At 34.5% G+C, this 6,000-nt stretch overlaps 1 protein-coding gene across 1 annotated transcript in view; it reads left to right on the top strand.

Annotated features, from left to right (window-relative positions):
* The first annotated feature begins 271 nt into the window (after window positions 1–271).
* LOC125228615 (roundabout homolog 1-like) overlaps window positions 272–6,000 on the top strand; it is a 66,332-nt gene continuing 60,603 nt past the window's right edge. Inside the window, exon 1 of the mRNA XM_048133259.1 lies at window positions 272–410. The gene's annotated coding sequence lies outside the window, so the exon portion shown is untranslated. The remainder of the gene's footprint in view (window positions 411–6,000) is intronic.

Here is a 6,000-nt window from a genome sequence, read left to right as displayed (position 1 = left end):
TTGGTATCATGTGATCCGCATGAAGGGTGCTCTGCTCTCAGTACCACGATCCTATACAATTAGGTCCCATATGAAACACTAAATGGGCACCATCGTTTAGTCTACTTCATTTCAGGGTACCTATTGGGTAATAGTGTACGGGGTTGATTCGCCCTCCCATCCCCCCACTCCGCACCCCTCTCCCCGTACTCTCGTCTAGACCGACCGGGATCCAGACCGTTCGCTACGTTAGTAGCCTCCCAGCGTTCGCACGGGAAGGGTGTCACACTGTTCCTCGCTTCACTCGTTGGCGCGAAATTTGAATGTTTTGTGCGTGACTTTGCATTTTAGACATTGGATTATTGTGAGACTATTTTGTGTAAAAGTGACTTTAACGGAGCTTGGTGAATTATGATGGATGTTTGTGTATCGTGAGTATGATATTTTCTAATCATTTAGTTAAGATAAGGATTGAGTTTGGTATGTTTTGATTTATTTATGCCAGTCGTAGTAAGGAGTCTGTGTTGACAAAACAACATAATATTTCACAGTTATCAAAAAGAGGGAAAATATTTAAGGGCATATTTGGTATCGTGTTTTGATTACCTAGGATAAAATATTGGATAGGTACATTGATTTGACGCGAAATAATATCTTCCTTGTTGTGAATTAATTAAGTATATAAATCTTGAGTGGTTTCAGAGTATTACAATAATCTTTGACTCATTAATTTTTTGATTTTATCTGGTGTGTTAGAAATAGGTGATTAACTAGGTAAATAAGTAATAATTACGTATTTAAAAACATTTTTGATAATTTTTAGGTAAGAATAAGAAGTACTGAATTAGTTTCAGTCAATTAATACCTGTAATGAATTAGTTTTTACTGCTGCCAAATAATAACTAAATAAAACACTGATAACATTATATAATATGTATAGCTAATAAAAGACTCGAAATTGATAGCACATTTTTGTTTCAATGATTTAGTGTTACTGGGTTCCTACTTTATAAATATCTTCTGATTTCTTGTTAACCTATTTTTAAAGAAGTAGGCATACTTGCAAGTCCTATAACTAGTGCCGTCAGCTACCATTGGGCTTCAATAAAAATATATGGTGACCTAGAAATTAAACAGTGCGTACAACCCTACCTATAGCATATGCACTCACAGACCATTCAGACTCATCTGACACCCAAATTGCAAACACAAGCACAACACGAGAGCGCCTTAAGTGCACGCCATTGTTGCGAAAAGGACGTCAAAATGTACTTAAGGGAGCAAAAGTCGTTTTTGAAGACATTTTGCAAGCTCTCGAGAGTTTGAGGGAAAAAAAGCGGCTTCCGGCCAGCCGGGCTCCACTTATCATCGCGAACTGTTAGAAATGCTGCATTAATGAAAATCGCGGGCGTTTCTTAGTGTAAGTGGGGTTTTAATGGCATTCCTGAATTTCCTGATTTTTTGTTCAAGTTGGACATATGTTAGACTTGCGTAATAAAATCTGTTTATATATGTTGAAACTATATCCTCCTGAGACCCCCTGTTGATTGTACCTACCTACATATTCCAGAATTTATATTGCACGTTTACCAAATAAATAATAAGGAAAGAGTTCCAAAATAAATAAGAAATAGCTTCTGAGACTCGGTACGAATAGGTTAAATAGACAATCATTAGGTATGTTAGAAGTAGCGCTGCTCAATAACACTTATTATAAAAGTTATTCTTCTCATAATATGAGACAAAATATGTAATAATTATTCACGTTATCCAATAAACTTTATAAAACCCGTAACATTTATTAATAAATCAATATTACACAATACTTATACGTATTATTAAATTAAAACGGGACTTAATCGTGTAAAACTTACGTTTTATATTTAACCCGACGTTTCGGACAATTAATAATATGAGTCCCGTTTTAATTTAATAATATGAGTGAAGATCGCGTTAGTTTAAATCAATATACTTATACGTATGTCGGGAAAGTAAAGTTTCCCTGATTAAATTCGTTATAGTTCCCGGGGCGGCCCTTAGCTGTCCCGAGGGACAGCGGTCGGTATTGCACTGGGTCACCTTATCTATTCATATACATTATTGATAATATTTCATACTGAATCTGGATATGATTAAAAACTCGATACATTTGTTAATAAATCAATATTACATACTTATAGCCAGGAAAGTTGTACAATTTCCCTAAATTCGTTAGTTCCCTGGCGGCCTTATCTATTTATTTACATTTAATATTTCATACTGATTCGTCGTATTACTAGATACATGTTGGGCGCCATTTTTGTGCGTATGTTATTATAACGTAAAAACAATTTTTAATAATACGCTTCGATCAACTTAAGTGTTAGTGGTAACACGTAAACAGATCGAAGCGTATAATTAAAAATTGCTTATCAGTAAATTGAGAACACGTATTATCTCTAATATTATGGTCAGTAAAATGAGAGTTATTTTAATAATAATCTAATCTCGTGTAAAACTGTAACTCTGTATTTAAGTATTTGAAATAGATCGAGTATTCTTATTGCGAGCATAATTTACATTATATACATTCGTATTTGTACATACCTAAGTATTTATATAGTTTTGAAAAATAATTTATGAAAGTATACCGCATTAAATATAGGAGCAGTATATAGAAAACCGGAACGCGTAAATACTACATCATTCTTCGATAATCTTACCAATGAGCTATTAACAGCAAAAAGAAGTATTATTTTCGGCGATCTCAACTTGAATTTATTGGATTCAGATCGAATCACTAATGAGTATAGACAAGTAGTAGAAGAAAATGGCTACAGAATATTAAATAAAATAGATAAGAAGTACGCTACACGAGAAACTGCTTCGAATAGCTCCATAATAGATCATATATGTACCAACTTACCTCAAAATGCATTTCATATGACTATAATTGAGTCACCGATGTCGGATCACAAGCAAATATACTTAGAAATCACAAACTGTAAGCCGGGTTTACCAGAGAAGATAACCTATGATGCCATCGATTACAAAAAACTTTACGAAACAATTAGTAAGAATAAGAAGACAAATGAAAGTAACGAGTACACCATTTTGGAAGAAAGAATACTTACCAGCATACAAACCTGTAAAACTAAAAAAACAAAGATACTAAACCCACCCAGACAGGACTGGATAAATAGGGATATACTCAAAGGAATAAATGAGCGAAATGTGTTATGGCGTGAACATAAAAATAACTTAAGCAACGAAAAAACGAAAGAAGAATTTATCAAAAAAGGAACGAAGTTACAAGAAAAATACAGAAGGCAAAAAACGAATATTACCACAACGCATTTAGTGATTGTAAAGGGAACTCTTCTAAAATGTGGACTTTGATTAATAGCTTATCCAAAAATAAACTTAAGAACGAGCAGGTACCAAAAATGCTACAGACTGAAGCAGGCAGTGTGACTGATCCAAGTGATATATGTGATTCCTTCAATGACTATTTCTCTACTATAGGAAAAGTATTAGCTAACAAAATAACGAATAACGAAGATCAGATTTATACTTCAAAATCTCTTACACCTAATAATGAGCTCTGTGAATTCGGGCCAGTTACGATCACTGAAATAAATAAAACTATAAATAAACTTAATACTAACACTAGTTCGGGACTAGACGGAGTTACTACTAAAGCTATAAAATGTATACAAAGCCATATTGTTAATGAGTTAGCAGGTTGCCTCAATAAATGCTTAAAACTTGGCACCTTTCCTGATAGTCTCAAGGTCGCTAAAGTAACACCCATACATAAATCCGGTACTAAAGTAGACCCTGGAAACTATAGACCAATTTCGGTGCTGCCCATTCCATCTAAAGTTATGGAGACTATAATTCGATGCCGTTTTGAAAGTTACCTTAAGTCAATAAATTTCCTGTATGATAAACAGTACGGTTTCCGGCCTCAATCAAACACTCTTACAGCAACGGTAGATTTAGTCACAAAGATTAAGGTTGCAATAGACCAAAAGAAAGTAGCGCTAGGGATTTTTATTGATTTAAAAAAAGCCTTTGACACCGTTAGCCATAAAATACTCCTCCAAAAACTGGCAGACATAGGCGTCAAAGGCACCGCCTATAAAATGTTCGAGTCTTACCTCTCAAATCGGAAACAAATAGTAAAAATTGGTCAGAGTGAAAGCAAACCCTTACCAGTAACATGTGGCGTCCCTCAAGGGTCAATTTTAGGACCATTGCTTTTCCTTGTATACATAAACAACATTCACGAAATTGGCCTTAGGGGTGATATAACCTTATATGCTGACGACACCAGTCTTTTCTATTTTGGCCATTCTATTCAGGATTTGATTAACGAAGCACAGTCTGATTTAAATACATTAAATAGCTGGTTCCAAACGAATCTACTTACCATTAATGTTAACAAAACAAATTATATAATATTTGCTCCTAAAAACAAGAAACTACAATTTAGCGAAACCTTAAAGATAAACAACCAAAGCATAAATAGAGTTGACCATGAAAAATACTTGGGCCTTATACTTGATAAGCAACTTACTTGGAAAACCCACGTTGAAAAAATTCGAACTAAAATAACCTCACTGACTGGAGCTTTACGTGGCATAGCCCGATGTCTTCCGAAACAAATTTGCTATACAATCTATAACTCTCTGGTAAAACCCCATATAGACTACCTTATCGAAATATGGGGCTCAGCTGCAGCTACATATATAAACAGTATACAGAGGTCACAAAACAAGTTAGTAAAAGTTCTATTTAAATACAACCATTTAACACCTACATCTCAAATCTATAAAGAGACCAAAATAATGAATATCACTCAGACCTATATATATTACACTTGTCTTCTAATTCGTAAAATTATGCGTAAGGACCTTCATATACAAATAACATTTACTAAGAAACACAATGTCCAAAAAATGAAATTAAGAAACGCTAACAACCTAATACTCCGGACCCCCGCACTAATTACGGAAAAAATAGCTTACTCTATGAAGGTGCCAATTTATATAATAAGCTACCGGATACCATAAAGAATGCTACATCTAATACAACTTTTAAAAAATTACTTAAGCAGCATGTCTTAAATAGCTTTAATACAAAAAAATAAACATAATAATCTAACTACTACAAATACATAAGTAATAACATAAATGTACAATAATTAAAATGTCAAATTATAAATGTTAAACGGCTCGATAATATTAATTACTATAATCTATATATATAATTTAATAACTATGCCTCAATATTAATAAAATATTGAAAAGTGGGCTATTGACTAAAATAGCTTATTTTAAATTATGATTTAAAATATGCACTGAAACATATAATGCAAACATATAATTACAGAATACAGCATGTTTATTTATAAGTGCATCCGCTGTTTTTAGCTGTGTTTTGACTTAGTTGTTATCGCTATAGTAATATTCTGATCGCTTGCGGAGCGCGGGCGCGCGCCTGTGTTCGCATTTACCATATTCCCGATTGGCGTAATCGTAAGGGCCTTATCACACTTGCGATTTACAAGCGAGGCGAGAGCGAAGCGAGCGCGCAGCGAGTTCGTCGCGAGCCCGTAACTAATTCGCAGCGAGTGCGTCGCGAATTCGCCGCGAGCGCGTAACGAATACGCTGCGTATTCGCTGAAAGTGATCTGCGTCTTAGACAGTCACTTACATAATGGATTCCGACGACGAAACACTTCTGTTAGCTTTATTGCTTCGAAGAAGTAAGAAACGAAAACTAAAGCAGAAACGGCGTGTTTGGGAGGATCCATTTTTAAGTAATCGACTGCAAGTGAGCGACTATTATGTGCTGTTTTGTGAACGAATCAAAATTTTTTTAAATTTTATAAATGCCTCGATATCGATTCCAACAGTGTTTGATTGTTCCGCCATTATTGTTACTGTCCGCTCACACTCGTAGATAATAAACTACTACAAATGATAGGATTAAACTAAAGTGGGTAGAAATGAATTTTGCTGACGAAGGTACAGC

The sequence above is a fragment of the Leguminivora glycinivorella genome, chromosome 8 (genome assembly GCF_023078275.1).
Source record: "Leguminivora glycinivorella isolate SPB_JAAS2020 chromosome 8, LegGlyc_1.1, whole genome shotgun sequence".
NCBI lineage: Eukaryota > Metazoa > Arthropoda > Insecta > Lepidoptera > Tortricidae > Leguminivora > Leguminivora glycinivorella.
Note: the sequence above shows the minus strand (reverse complement) of the source record. Positions and strands in the feature narration are given on the sequence as shown.